Source organism: Marmota marmota, unplaced genomic scaffold (assembly GCF_001458135.2).
Source record: "Marmota marmota marmota unplaced genomic scaffold, marMar, whole genome shotgun sequence".
NCBI classification, from domain to species: Eukaryota; Metazoa; Chordata; class Mammalia; order Rodentia; family Sciuridae; genus Marmota; species Marmota marmota.
Window position 1 is genome coordinate 1,524,096 of NW_026000244.1, and position 17,330 is coordinate 1,541,425.

The following is a 17,330-nucleotide window of genomic DNA, read 5'->3' on the forward strand; positions in this document are numbered from 1 at the left end:
AAAAAAAAAAAAAAAAAAGAGTTAAGTCCCATTAATTCCTTTCTCTTGACAATTTTTCCCAATTAGCTCTTTTTGCTTTTGCTTATTTTCCGCAAATTAACTGCCACCCGTGGCTTCCTCGACTACTTTGGAATTAGTTTAAAGAAGGACCCTAAGGTAATTTAAAGAACATTTTATGACCTTTCCATGTATTTCACTGCTCAATGTTTGCTACTACCTAACACTGTCATTATTCCTACAGAAGGAAGTGAAATTTAGTTGCTTATTTCCTTTCTTAAAGATGGAGATGCCAAGAAGGCAATGGGAATTCATTTCATCATCATTTTTGAGTCTCAACAAGGAATGTTTTAGAATAAAGCATATTAGGTTTTTAGTTTGTTTGTTTTCATAGAAACTATTATTTCTGATTCTTTCAAACATGCAACTCTTTACAGCAGGAATGGAATGCCAGATGTTTGCAGGGGTGTGTGTGGGGGGGTAATCTCTCATTAAAGAATAGATATAGACCAGAATTCTAGTTTATTAAGAGAGTTCAGAGCAGTAAAATCCTAAAATCATGCCTGCTTACCAAATAATAAGTGCTATATATTTGTTAAGAAGCAAAGTATCCCAAGAGAAGGATTTTGAGGCAATGGAGCTCCTGGTATTCAAATAAGTCTGATTAAACAATAACACACTATTTTTGAATGCCTATAGATAAACCCTAAAAAATGTGTAAATGGATTTGGAGGTAAATATATTTGATGTAGATTTTATAATTGCTTTTAGAGGTAGAACCTCTCAATTGCAATTTTGTAAATAAATATTTTATAATCAAATCACTTAAAAAAGTAATAGTAATTAAGGAGGTGAATTAAATCTTAGATTGTATATGAGAACTTGTGATTTAGGATATAAGTTAGTGCCAGCATCATCAAAATGTCATTCACAGCCATAATACCACTCCAAATTCTTAGTTGAAAGCAAAGATGAAGAAGTTTGAAAAACCTTTGAGTGATTGAAAACATGGCCCTTGTGGCACATGCCTATAATACCAGCTACTCAGGAATCTGAGGTAGGGGGATCATAAGTTTAAGACAAGTCCATTGACCAAAACAACACCCTGTGTCAAAATACAATTTTTAAAAATAGATTTGTGATTTAATCATTAGAGCACTTGCATAGCATACTTAAGGCTCTGGGTTCAAGTCCCACTACTACAAAGCAAAACATGACTGAAAAAAAGATGAAGGTATTATGTAAAGATGTGTGTGAATAAATAAAAGCTTCTTATGCAATGTGACTTTAGAAAAGGTAACTTCAAAATTAACATATCACACAATATGATTTAAATGTTAATGTGAAACTGCTGACACTTGAGTTTTGAGCTGAAATTATATGCCCTGCTTTGCCAATTTCCTTCTGGGTTTTTTTTTTTTTTTTTTTTTTTCAAATTTAAAGGATAAAATCCATGGGCAATAACAGAAGGAGAGAGTAAATGAAATAGGATTTATTTAAGTGAGAAGAGAACTCCCACAATGTGGGCATAGGGGGAGAACCTGATAGCAGGAAAATCCATTTTGATGTGCTAGCTTAGGGGCTTTTATGGTTTTGAGCCATGAGCATTGACCAAAATCTATGTTAAACAGTTATTGAAAAAGTACCAAAGCCATCAGTTAAAATCTATGTTCAACAGGTATTGAATTATTGGTTATGTCCTTTACCTTTGCTTGAATCCTTGCTATAACTCCCATTAGGTTTACCTTTATCTTCCATTTTCCTAGCCACTCTGTGACAAAGGAATTGGCTGAAATATTACAACAGGTAAGCCTCCTGGTCTTTACATATGAACTAGGCCTTGATGGGATCTATTAATGTTTCTACTGATTAGTCTCCTGATGTGCTCTCTACATTTGAACAAGGCCTTAATTGGGGCCCATTACTTTGATTGCTTGACCATTTTATTATCTATTTTATTTTTATTCACTACATTACTAATAACATAGTCTAAATATAATTGCACTTACTTCATATCTCTATATAACTCAAAACAGAAACAAAACCCAGAGCCAGAAGCTAAAATAGTAAGAGCAAATTTTATTCAGGACTATTGTAATAAGGGAATAGAGATCCCATTATCAATCTGGGCTATGTCACATATACAACAGGGACAAATGAGGAACTCTGGGCAAAGAAAAAGAGGGATCAGTATATAGAAAACTCCTGAAAAATACATTGCCTACAGTTTATTCAGCTGAACCAACCTAACAGAATTCCTGCTGCAAATAAGACAGTGTGATCAGATATCAAAGATAGAGTGAATAAATGAGTAGATATTGAAAGTGATCAAATATTAAGGATGGGGGGAGTCTTACTAAACTAAGCAGGGTTTTTGGTAAAAACTGGATTTTATAAGGAAGTGCACAGTTGGGCCTATAGAAGGATCAAGTTTGGTCAAGCAAAGAATTTGTGTCAATTATGTCTTTTGTAATTTATGCATTCAGGTTGGTCATAAGACATTCTTATCTTTTCATAGGGAATATGAGATGTGACGTATTCAGGGTGATACTTTGACTTGAGAATTTGTAGCATTAAGGGCTTCATGACACTTCATAAGAGCTTCCATTTCTTCGGAACAAGCAGATATGCTGGCTGTTTGTCCTTCACACAAAGAATGCCTAGGCAGAGGAGTCCCTGAAGCTGTAGCACACGTTGGTGATTCATGGAAAATTGGCTCATCAGTGGGTCTGTGAATTTCTGAATGACAAAACATGCCATTGGCCTAAAATTGGATATAAGAAATGTTTTATAATGATCTCATGAATGTCAGACACTTCCCATCAATGATGATTTAATAGTTATATAAATAGTTATATAAAACAAAATAAATTTCACCCATTTATTTCAAAATAATTGAAACCAAAATGTTGTGAATTTTTTTTTTTTTTTGCCAAAACAGAAAGTTGTGAATTTTTAACATTATTTAATTTACATCGTGGTGTTAAAGGCATCCTGTCTGCAATCAGGTAAACAAAAGTTCAGAATGATAATGTCTAAATTCAATAGTTCCTTAATGTATTTAGTGTAAGAAACAGTACATTAAGGGTAAGCAGTCTCACTGAGAGGGAATTTTATAAGACGGACAAGTTCCCTGACACTTTTCTCCTCCAGAGACTGGAATCCAAAGTCTACCCAGTCAGAGATATCTACTCACAATGATTTAGAATCTTGAACTTGGAACTTCGTATAGCTAGCCAAACTATTTGCTGACTTGATGAGTACTGAAATCAAAATTTTACATACTATGCAAAATTCCCTGATATATATATATATATATATATATATATATATATATATATAATTAAAGTACATATAATATATACAATTTAAAAATATATATCTAATATGCATATGGTCTAATGTATCCCTTCTTATAATTACATAATGTATATGTATATGTAATTATATATTATGTATAGTATATAATTACATATATGTATATACATATATACATGTATATATGTATATAACTCTCTCTCTATATATATATATATATATACATGTATATATATGATTACATATACATAATGTATATGTAATTATTAGAATGGATACATTAGATTCTCCCATGTTCAGAGACTGACTCTCCTCCAATGGTTGTCTGTAGAGTGGAGAGCCAGGGAAACCAGAGAAACTCAATCCAAAAAACTGGAAGTCTTAGAACAAGAGGGACCAATGATGTCATCCTGGTCCAAAGCCGAAGGCCTAAAAGCTCTCTGAGGGTTTCTGGGGCAAGTCTGTCTTCAAAACCTGAAGAATCTGGAGTCTGAAGCTCAATGGCAGTAGCAAAAAAACTCACCCAGTCAAAGAGAAGGCAGCATGTGTGTGCATGCTTTTTGTTCCATTCAAGCCCCCATTCAGTTGGATGATGCTGCTCACTTTCTGGACAAGTGTTGCCCACTCAGTTCACTGACCAACATAGCCATTGTTTCTGGAAACATCTGAATGACACACCCAGAAGTTTGATTTACCAATTTTCTAGGCATCTCTCAATCCAGTCAGTCGATACAAGACTGACCATCTCAGTAATCTAACCCTACTAAATCTATTTTCACTAGAATATTGCCAGCTATTTTGGCATGACAAAAAAAGTTAACATGACAGAAATTTATCTCTGTTAGAAAAAACTGAGGTAATACATTTATCATGTTTATTATATACAGGAATTTAGCCTCAACTAAATAGAGTCCTGTCTTTTGTCCCAGGTCCTATGGAGTAACTTCTAAATACTGGAATTCTCCAAGTGATAAGAATATTTTTTTATTCATAGTTTCTGCTAATGATCTTTTTTTATTTTTTTGATGCTGTTATGCTCGAATTCGGGACCCCCCAAAAGACCACCAGAGACCGATGTAAGCAGCAAAGAGGCGTTTATTGAGAGCTAGCTCGGTCCTCTGTGGACACACAGCAACTGGTGACGCTGAGAGGCCCCGAGCCCAGGGTTTGCAGCAGTTTTATACATTCTTTGGGGAAGGCAGGGACTTCACATACATCATAGCATCTCTTAGCAAATCATCACACACCGCGGGAAAATCATAAAACAACTCTAAAACATGATTAGCACATTCACTGGTGGGAACAAGATGGGTAAAGGTGATTGGTTAGTACTAGAGGGGGATTTGTTTGAACTGATTGGTTTAACCCACGAGGGGTGTACGTGCTGAGCTACAAGGTTTCCCAACATGTTATCAACCACCATAAACTACTGGGAGGATCATCTGGCATCCAAGGTATTTTCCTGTCTCATGCTGATTGGTGGTTGCTAGGGGGTTGCTATGGGTCCTCACCTAGCCTGACTGAGTCAGGGACACCTGGCTTCACAGATCTCTCCTGTTATTTGTAGATAAACAACTTAGCAGGGTGGATATGTGCCTAGGAGTGTTCTGTGTGTTTTTCCAAGGACAAGGGTCATGCCCCCTTCCTTGGACAGGCTTTGCTCTGAGGTAGAGGCTGGTTTCTCAGTGCTGGAATCCTTAACCACTGAGCCACATATCCAGTTCTTTTTAGATTTTATTTAGAGACAGGGTCTTGTTGAGTTGCTTAATTGCTAAATTGCTCGCTAATTTGTTGAGGCTGGCTTTGAACTTGTGATCCTCCTGCCTCAGCTTCCTGAGTTGCTGAGATTAACGCCACCGTGCCCAGCCTAATGAGATATTTTAATGTGGGACTAGCCACACTTATGGCCTTAAGATCAGGGCTGCTCAAGTGAGAAAGATCTATGTGTTTAGAGGATTGGGACATTGTGTTTAGAGATATCAGCCTAAGCTCCATTTATTGCAGACAGGGCTGGAGTTTGAATTCAATTGCCTGGGCAGTGATAGAAGTCAATTATACCTACTTAATAAAAGCCCCATAAAAAACTCTGAACTCTGCAGTTTTGGTGAGCTTACTGGTACTCACCATGCTTACTATGCATGGCACTACTATGTGTGGATGTCAGGAGGGTAATACATTTCCAAAAACAAGAGAAATTTCACTTTTGGAACTCTTCCAGACTTCTCTCTACACTTCTTACTTTGGTTGGTTATAATTTCTGTCCTTTTGCTACAATAGAGATATAAGATTAATTCTTTCCTAAATTCTGTGAGTCATTATAAAGAATTATAAAACCCTTTAACTTGTGGCCAACTATCCTGAAGTGAGAATAGCCCTGGGAACTTATGGCTGTCTGCAGTGAGAGTAGTCTTAGAGGGACATTTTTGTCACACTTTACTGCCTGGCAAACTCATTGCAATATTAAAGTGATTATGCCTAGTATCTTCTTGAGTTTGTGGTGAGAGTAATAATTATTTGTTCAAAATAATATCTTTATTGTCTACTTGTTAGCAAATGTTCATAAGAGCAACCATAATACCCTAGATCCTTGCTACATAAACCTTCATATTCCCTGGTAAACATACTCAATTTAAGAAACACTAAATTTTAAGTCACAAAATGAGGAAGTTTTAAACCCAAACATGTTACTTATATGACACTGATCAAATTCCAATAAGCCTGAATTTGAAATATTCAAATATATATCAATGATATGTTTCCATGTAAAATAATGTTTAGAAACTCAAGTGCTGTCAAGCCCTTTGTAAATACAAAGGTGCTAAATGTGATCTAATGGAATAATGGTAGCATTTTCTCTATGAGAAATTATGCTTTATAGCTTAACTCTTGGGATAATGACATTTCTACAATTGCTTACTAGAATGGAAATACATAAAGACCCCCACAGTGAAAACAAACAGAGGCTAAAAATTTGGAGTTTTTAATTGTACAAGAATCAAATAAAATTATTTATGCTTGGCAGGGATTTAAAAGCTAGCAGTGGAGTTAAAAGGCTTTGTAAAAGTGAAAAACAGAGATGGTTTCAAGAATGCCATAATTAGAGGTTCCTGGCATGGTAGACTGGACATGATCTTATCAGAACTAATTAGGCTAACTAGAAACATCTTTTGTAATAAGTTTGGGAACCATTCTTGGCTTTTTTTGGTTGACCTTGAGTTGAAAACAGAGACATAAGAAAGTTGGGATTGATTGACCACATACTGAATATTTGAGGCTGATTACAGTTCACCCCCTGAACTGGTTGCTGCAGAGTTCATGGTTCACAGTCATGTTGTCATGTACAACCTAGCCATAATCATTTTGTATATTCATTCTATCACCAGGAAATTAACTATGCTGTTCATCAGCATACTGTGTTTTCAAATGGACACTGCAGAAGGAACAGAGAAATGCATTAAGAAAAAATGTTTCTAAACAAATATAATATACAAATATAATCATATACCTAAGAGACAAAAGAAGAAATGGAAGATAAAAATATCAAATAAGTAATTGATGTTTGTTAAACCACAGTGGCCCTCCTGATAGCATTATTGACCTCCTTGGAAAGATTTACTTGTAAATATTTTTCAAAGTAATAAAGACTGACTGCTGTTTGTTTTATAAAATTGTTCAGTTTATAGAAATTGTTCTCTTGCATGAAGAATATATCTGCCAGAGCTGTGACTGAACTCATTTTCTTTAATCCTTGGATTTGAAATTTGTTTGGTTGATGTAAGGTGGGAGTGTATATTCTACAAGGGAATATTCTACAAAGGCATATTCAATATTGCAAAGTCCTTGGAGACAAAGGATCCAGATTGAGATGTCACATTCCCCTAAATTGTTTCTGCATCACAAGAATTCTTGATTGTCTTTCCTTCTAATTCAGTTGAGACACTCCTTTAGAAAAGCCAAATCTGTCTACTTTTCAAACCTCCCATGAATTAACCTACTTTGGGGTGAAAATTTTCACTTTTCCCATTTAACTGACTTCTCCTCATCAGCTTTTAAATTCATTTAAATGTCACTCTCCTAAAAACAAACACTCTCTTGACCCCATTTTCTTATAAACTATTACAGAAGGCTTTTCCTCTGTGCTATGAAAAATGGTCTTTGTCCTAGTTTGTCTTCCTACAATTCTCCTTTTAATTTTCTGCAAGCTAACTTTTATTCTCACTATTCACCAAAAGTTCTCTGATTCTAGTATTAAGGTATTGCTTTCATTTCCCACTTCTTCTTTGTTGCCTTCAGGGTCTTATCCTTAAATGGATGCAGTTTATACATTCAAGATGGCAGATCAGAGGAAGGATGTAAACTCAACAGTCTGATATATTGGCACAGGTATCAACATTCTTAACAACTAAAGTGCAAACAATAAAACCAAAAATCAACAAATAAGATTGCCTCAAATTAAAAATCTTTTGTACAATAAAGGAAATAATTAAGAGCATGCAAAGAAAGCCTACAGAATGGTAGAATATCTCTGCCCCTTACTCCTCAGACAAGGAAATCTAGAATATTTAAAGTATTCAAAAAAAAAAAAAGCTTAACAACAACAGTAAAACCCCATAAATAATAAAATAATACAATTAATAATGGGCAGAAGAACTAAAAAGGTACTTTCCAAATTAAGAAATAAAAAAAGCAAACAAATACATTTTAAAATGTTCAACATCTTTAACAATCATGGAAGTGCAAATTAAAACTGTGTGGAAATTTCATCTTACTCCAGTCAGAATTACAATTATTAAGAATACAAATAATTATAAATTCTGGCAAAGATATAGGGTAAAATGTACAGTGATACATTGTCAGTGGACTGTCAATGAGTACAATCATTCTGGAAAGCAGTATGGAGATTTCTCAACAAATTAGGAATGGAACCACCATAGAACCCAGTGGTCCCATTACTTGGTATACATCCAAAATATCTAAAATAAGAATACTACTAGGATACAGCCAGATCAACAGACAAGTAGATAAATCTGGTATGTATACACAATAGAATTTCATTCATCAATAAAGAAGAATGAAATTATGACATTTGCTGATAAATGGATGGAACTGGAGAGCATCCCACTAAGTGAAAAACCAAGAAAGTCAAGGCTGAAATTTTTTTCACTCATATGTAGAAGCTAGACCAAAATAAGGGAAAAAGTTGTGGGTGAATTATATGAAAATAGAAGAGATTAGTGAAGGTATTCAGAAAAGGTATTCAGAAAGTCAAGGGTTGTATATTCATGTATGGAAGCTAGAGAGGAAAAATGAAAAGCAAGTGTGGGTCATGGAAATCAAAGGGAGATCAGTAGACTATAGGGAAGAAACTAGAGGGAAGGATGAGGGAAGAGAAAGGGGAAATACTGGCAAACAATATTGACAAATTATATGCTATCTTGTATGCTTGTACAAATACATAACAATGAATCCCATCATTATGTATAATTATAATGCACCAATAACATATGGGAAAAAATAAATTGATGCGCCCTAATTTGAGGATTTGTATCTTGGTCCTATTCTCAGTTTACACTTATCCCTGAGTAATCTTTGTGACTTCACTTAATAAAATGGTGACTCCTTTGTCTTCATCTCTAGCCTGGCTCTATCACCAAATGTGTGCATACATATTCTGACTCAACTGCCAGAGACATTTACTTGAATGCTGTAATATGCCTTTAAATGCAATATATGTATTCCGATTTGAATTGATAGTATTCCTATTGTATTTTCTAACTCAAAATTAAGGTTGCACCATCTAGTCATCTTCTGAGAACTTAAGAATCATCCTGGCCTCCTTCCATTCTAATTGCAGTCAAGTCAGTAAGTCCCATCAATATAGCATAATACCTTTTGAATACATGCACCGTATTCTGTGAACTATTATAGCATTTTTAGATAAGTGCCCCAAATAAATAAAATGTGTCTTAATTGTATATACATTACAATGATAAATTAATTCAGAAGAAAAATCATAATTTGTATAAAATTATATTCACTTTTAAAAATTAAAGTAGCCTTCAGAAGTCATATTGATTAGTAATTGTGAAACATCACTTAACAACATAGCTTATATTTGAGTTGACATTTGATCCCTAACAGATTGTACTAAAATATTATTAGATATAATTTAAAGGCTCATAAACAAGAAAGTGTTATTAAAAAATAATTATAATTAAAAAATAATTATAATAGTGTGAAGTTAATGGCCTCTTGCTGTTTTCAAAATTTACATTATAATTAGTTGCTCTTCCCACTCATCCTTCCTTTCTTTATAACTCTATGATGTCAATTAACATTTGCCGCCTCCATAGTTTTGCCTTTTCTAGAATGTCATGGAGTTGGAATAAGATTACCTGAAATATTGACTTCAAATTGTCTTCCTTCAAGATTTCTCGAAGATTTAAGATTTCTACGTGTCTTTTCCAGGATTGAGAATTCACTTGAGTTTACTGCACAATAATATTTAATTTTCTGGTTGTAAATAGCTTATATATCCATTCACCTACTGAAGGACATTTTGTTAATGTCCAAGCTTTGTTAGTCATGAATAATGGGCCCATTTTCCTTTCCTTTAGATAAACACCAAGGAGTGTGACTGCTGGCAAAAAAAAAAAAAAGTATTTTAAGAAATTGTGAAACGGTCTTCCAATATGGCTGCATTCCAAATAGCAATAGATGAGAGTTCCTATTGCTCCACATCCTCCCCAGCATTTGGCGGGGTCAGTATTCTGGATTCTTGCCATTCTAATAGATTTTGTTGTTGTTGTTGTTGTTTACTTTAATCTGTACTTTACTGATGGAAAGTGATCATGTTAGGCACAGAAGACTTTTTCTCAATTCTTTCTTATTTTCTACATACATATAACACCATCTGCAAACAGATTCAGTTTTGTTTCTTCCTTCCCAATGAGGAAACTTTTTTGTTTCTTTTTCTTGTCTTCTTGCATTGGCTAGGATTCAGTATGATGCCAAATAGGAGTGGTCAGAGGCATTATCTTGCCTTATCCCTGACCATAGCAGAAAATCTTCCCACTATTAAATATGATGATAGCTGTAGTTTTTTTCATAAATGTCCTTCGTCAAGTTGATTAAGTCTGGCACAACCAGAATAATATACCTTGTGATTAAGTCAGAATTAAATTGGGACTTTAATTATATTCGGAAAATCCCTTAAAATTTGTCACACACACTTAACTGAATCCTGAAAGTGATAGCTCACCACATTCACAATTCCAGCCCACATTTGAGGAGAAGGATTAGCTAAACATGATAACATAGGGTAGAAAACGTGGAGGACATTTTGAAATTCAGACCTCCATGCCTTTCTCTGTTAAACTGACATATGAGATAGAGGCAATATATGCAGCCTATGATCTTTGATTACCTTAGTCTGAATAAACTAGTTATAAAGTGACATTCTGGAGATAGTCTGGGAATATTATAGGAAATACTGTTAATTTTAGTGGGTTTTTTTTTTTCAGTAGTATTTTAGGTATCTTAAAAAATGCTGTTTAAAAGATATTAGCTAAAATATCCAGGAATAAAATATCATGTTAATATTGATGTCTATAATTTTCATTAGTATATTTTTACACAAACAAAAATTAGAAGAGGCAATTATGGCAAAATGTTAATGGCCTTCAAATCTTGATAAGTATGTTCTGAACAGTCTACCTTTTTTGTTATTTAAAATATTTTTAATTAACAAATTAATTATTGTATATATTTATGGGAAATGGTGTGATATTTCAATGTATGCATCCAATAAGCATTTTTCACATCAGGCTAATTGGCACATATATAACCTCAGTCATTTATCATCTCTTTGTAGTATTGCAAACACTCAAAATTGTCTCCACTTACCTATTTTAAAATATTAAATTAATTTTCAACTAAATACCCTACTGTGCTATAGAATATTAGAAATTATTCTTCCAATCCACTCACTGCATCCCTGAACCTATTATGTCATTTTTTTCATTATGAAAAGAAAGAAAATGAGAACTAAAAAGTCAAGCCTTTGTATTATAGTCTTCAGAAGCAGAAACAGAACTGATAGAAATTGTTTACATTGTATTCTTAAATTTTTAAAAAATATTTTGCTTAAGAAATTTTTAGATTGGAAGAAAACTTGCAAACACAATACAGAATTCCAACATGACCTTAACCCAGCTTCTAATTGAGTTAACTTGGTTTATAACTAGGCATGTTTGTCAGAACTAAGACATTAGCATTTATACAATATGTAAACTAAACTACGTTTATTACATTTTACCAACTTATCCCCCCCACCTTCATTCTGGATCCCACATTTTATTTACTGTTGCTGAGAATATGAAAAAAAATTAAAGTTAGAACAATGGGAAATGTGTTAGAAACTTGAGGATTTATACAGAGCCTTTCCTGAGTTGAAGTAAGCTAAGAATGATAATGAAAAGTTAGTGGCTGCTAATCTTACAAAAGGTATGCAGGTAACATCCCTCCAGGATGGTCACTAAAAGAGTATTCAAAGATAAGAATCTAATAAGATCAATGTTACTTAATAAGGGTGTCAATGTAAAGTAACATTGGGTATTGTTTATAATAAACAGATAGACTAAAAAGAATAAATGACCTTCCTGGTTCACAAAATATTTTATCATTTTGTTGTCTTTATTTATTTACTTTTTAGCTTTCTTCTTACACAGGCTTATGACAGGAATTGAGTAACAGGTGTCATCTAGCCTTACATTTTTAGTGTGTACAGTCAGCAGTTTCGTCTTCTCTGCTTTGCATGAGCCAGCTTGAATGAAATGAATGAAACTGTTATGTACTTTTAAAATTCTGGAAGTTTCTTTGTTAAAAACTCAAGTACAATTATTGAAGAATTATTGTATTTATTTCATTCGAGGAAGTAAAACTTTTAGTCACTCTAAATATAATACCCTAAGAGCTTTAATCCTTTATCTGACACTGATAATGGATCCTCAGAGAAATTGCCAACATTGATACAAATGTAATTTCTACCAAAACAACTGATATTTCCATGGACTTAGAAAGGTTTATTATTAATTTCAATACAAGTTTGAACATTTCTGACACAAAGTCATATGCCCAGACATTGTCATCTTTGGAATCTGAGAGGTATATTTTGCTGGAGATATGGATTTAAAGCTTGCTTATGTGGATTTGAAGCTTGCTTACTTTGAATGTGTAGCAATTTGACAAGGCAGAATTTTCAACTTACTGACAAGGAGTCAAATTGTTGTGGATAATAAGCGTGTCTCTGTCCTATAAGCCTCATCAGTCTCAGTCTCAGGACTGAGTTGAAACAAGCTTCATGTGTGACTCTTAGGTTGTTCCAGACAGGAAAAAATGACTTTCATTGTTAGTCTTAGCACTAAGGTATTATGTTTAAAATGCTGGTATTTTTGTGAATTTTTGGTTTGTATTTGGTTCTCGATATTATTTGTCCATATGAAAAGCAAAACTGTATAATAATTAAAATTTTAGAACAACTTATTTGTTACATGATATTTCCCCTTTTTTCTTTCAGAATTAGATAAACCTAGTCCAGTGCCCACCCTTAACATCCTATGGAAATACAACACTCACATTCAAAATGAAGATACTTCTCAGATGAGTTAAAAAAAAAAATCATGATCTTTCTGGCTTAAAATTTGTATTTATTTATCACTATATAGTTATGATCTGTACATATTTACATATAAACTGAATTAACTTCCTTAATTTCAAGAAGGATACTGACATATATATGTAGGAAGTAAATGAGAAAATAATAACACTGTTAGATCAGCACTGGGCTATAAAATAAAATAGTCAGATAATAAATATAATCAATTTGATATCTTGGAAGTACCAAATTTCATTGAGATGAAAAAAATAAAAGTTTAAAACCCAATTATGAGAAAGACAGGAAATTAACTGATTTAGGAAATTATAGCCTAATTTATAATTTTATAAATTAAGTTGCATTTGTTATTTCCAAAAATGAGGACTATACGCTAAACACAGAACTTTGAAATGGAAAACTGAAAAGTTTGAAATAAAATGGAAAAGTTGATGAAGGAGAAGTTCAAAGATTTCAACTGTTAATTGAGATAAAACAAGTAAAAGTTATTGAAGTTCTAGAGAATAGTGAGAGGAGGGAATCACCTTATTTCATTTTCCTGATTCCTTCAACTATTTTTTAAATCATCACATGCCTCTGTATTTTACCAGGCTCATCTTTTTATTAACTTGGCTAATTATAGCTCTTCAAGATTCCTGAGATGATATGATCTACAGGGATGCTTTTGGTTTTTTCTTCTAGATTTCTTTTCTGCCACTAGAAGTTAAAAATAAACAGTGTGGCTCAAAATGTGTTTCTTGAAAGACATTGCCAATGATAATAATATTAACAAATCCATAGTCAAACTAATTGGAAAATCAGTTTATGTGTTAAGGGTGATAGGAGCTCTTATAACAAAGAAACATACCTATCTTAATTTTCCATTGCGATTCTGTAATTATCCCAATTTGGAACCTTTTTTTTTCATTTTTTAAAATTAAACTCTATCAGTATTCCCTATTACCATGGAATAAGTCTGGCCACTTCTGCAAAAGCTGCCAAAATTGGACAAATTTGACAAAAATAATACCTTAGGTCTTTTATGAATCAATCAAATGCATGAAACTTATTGTGCTTGAAAAATGCTGAATTCTTGGCAATAACAATAGAAACTGTTGCTTTTGTGCTTTTGAGGTTTATACTGACATGGTGGGATTGACTGTGAGGACTGGCAGCTAACTAGCAGACATAAGAAAGGGCCCAAGCTAGCCAAAATTGCCTAGCCAATTCTGAGATTGTAGATAGGCAAAAAAGAGATGGGAGACAGTCAAAGCAATAAAAGACATAAAAATGGCCTGAACTTTAGATGTGCTCTTATTCCACATGCAGATACATTGGTAGATGACAAATACCTACTGGTTTGAGGTGTTTGCATGAACCTCTAATTAAACATGAACTAATCATGGAGCAGTGCAAATATAAGATAGCTTCAAGGAAGCCAGGATTCAAAATTAAAATAGGAAAATAAAAATTTAGGAGAAACATCAGTTCCTACATGCCTCAAGCCCAGACAGAATGCATAGCAAGAAAATATACAGAGACACAAACAAACCAATTACAACCACCCTTAGGGGAAAATAAAATTCTCTCATTGATATATTACCCAAATGTCTAGTTTTCAACCAAAATTATGAGACATGCAAACTGGGAATCATGGCTTAGGTTTAAATGAAATTAGATGGAAAAACAAGAAAACAACAGAAGCTGTCCCTCAGTTTTCCCAGATATTATACTTAGAGGATAGACTTAAAACAAGTGTTATAAATATGTTCAATCACTAAAGAAAGCAATGTTTAAATAACTAAAGTAAAGCAAGCCAACATTCTCTACTCAATAAATAGAAATTCTCAGTAAAGACAGGATGGATTAAAAAAATAATAATAAGAGAAGTTCTGGAGTTAAATAAGTGAAATCATCAAATGCACTCAACATCAACTAAAGATGGCAAAAGGAAAACAGGGAACTAGGAGATAGATCCAATAATGATTAGCATATCTGAAAAACAGAGGATTGACAGACAAAAATTGAATGGAGATGAAGCCATGGAAAACCACCAAATTTACCAAAATACTGGTAATAGAATCTCCTATTCACAGAAGAAGAGAAAAGCATAAGGGGGTAAAAAGATACATTTTCAGATATAATGGTCAAAAACTTGACAAGATTCTCAATAATCCACAGGTAGAACAAATACAACAAGATAGATCCATACCCAGATATATCATAGTCAAACTGTTGAGAGTATAAAGAGAAAATCTTGAAAGCAACGTGAAAGAAGAGATGACTCGTCAGAGCCAGTAAAGCATCAATGTGATTTATGATGGAATTCTCATTGGAAATAATGCAAATCAGAAGATACTGGAATTGCATGGTAAAGCATTGGGGGTTGGGGGATATGGCCAGCCAAAACTTCTATCCCCCTAAAAAAAAGAAAACTATCTTTCAAAAATTAATGTAAAATAAATAAAGAGTGAAAAAATCCCTTTCCAGAAGAGATGACATGTAATAATTATTAAATGAAGACATTTAGGATGGAAAAAAATTATAACATATGGCAATTCAAATTAATAGAAAGAAATAACACAAAATGGAAATGGTATATATGTGGGGTAATATAAAATATTTCGTAAATATCTATGCTTTCTAATTTCTTCTTTTTCATGCTTTAAAAAGGAATAAGATTCTATAAGAGATCATTATGACACTGTATTATTGGGCTTATGACTTACATTAGCATAGTATATGTGACAACAGTAACACAAAGACGGGATAGTGAAGATGCCTGTGTTAGAGAAGAATTTCTACATTTTATGGGAAATATATTAGCACTAATCTGAAGTAGATTGTGAAAAATAAGCAAATTATCAACTCTACTGTCATGTATAACTAAAAAGAACAAATAAAATTAATAATAAATAAATAAATAAATAAATAAAATGGAGCTTAAAAAGAAACAAATTATAGTTTTTAAATCAACTACTAAGAAAATAACAAAAATTACAGTAAAAATTAGCAAAAGGATGGTGCACTGAAGTGGATTTACCAAAAAATGATGGTTAACAGGACCAAAATAAAGAAGAGTATGAAAACAAATAGTTGTATGTGTTCTGACTCCAAAAGAATTAAAAAACAACAACAGAAGGAACTTTTGGAAATCTAGAAATACATGGAAGTAGACAAGTTACTCCTTAATGACCACTGGGTCAAAAAAAGAAACAAGAGAAATTAGAAAATATCTTCAGTTGAATAAAAATTTTAAAAAATATGGCACATAGCTATTGCAATGCTTGGACAAAACGTTGTCAATGTAAATGTCTGTGTTAGAAAAGAAGAAAGGTCTAAAACCAATACCTCAATTTTCCCTGTAGGAAATAAGAAAAAGTAGATGTAAGAGAGTCTGACTTAATATATATTTTTCTTCTTGTTTTTATTTATATATGACAGCAGAATGCATTACGATTCTTATTACACATATAGAGCATGATTATTCATATCTCTGGTTGTATACAAAGTATATTCATATCAGTTCATGTCTTTATACATTTACTTTGAGTAATAATGATCATCACAATCCACCATCATTAAAAACCCCATGCCCCCTCCCTTCTCTTCCAGCCCCTCTGCCCTATCTAGAGTTTGTCTATTCCTCCCATGCTCCCTATCCCTATCCCACTATGAATCAGCCTCCTTATATCAAAGAAAACATTTTTTTTCAAATTGGCTAACTTCACTTAGCATTATCTTCTCTAACTCAATCCATTTACCTGCAAATGCCATGATTTTATTCTCTTTTAATGCTGAGTAATATTCCATTGTGTAATATATGCCACATTTAATATTTTTATGTTTGCTGGTGACCAATATTAGCCTCACCCTCCCTCTTCCTCTTGCATCACCTCTGCACCAAATGTAGATGTCCCCCTCATGGCCTCAGCTTCAAACCACCATAAAAACCACAAACCAGCCAATGGCACAAGCTATTTTCAAACCTGTTTGGGAGTTGCCTCCCTCCCTAGAAAAGCTTCCTAATGTAAAACAGAGAGTATTTCATACTCTTAGTACATAGGCATAGCATCATTAGAAGGAAGAAATAAAGCTGTCATTATTGGCAGGTGACATGGCTCTGCATGTTGATAACCACATAGAACCTTACAGAAGAATTACAATGATTAATGAAGCTTAGCAGTGTCCGAAGATATAAAGTTAATATAAACAATATGTACTTCTACATATTAGCAATAGTCTGAAAAAAATGAAGTAAAAAGATTCATTCACAATGGCATCAAAAATTGAACTAATGTAATAAAAGACTCATTAATAAAAGATGACAAAACCTATAAAATATTGCTGAGGGAAATTAAAG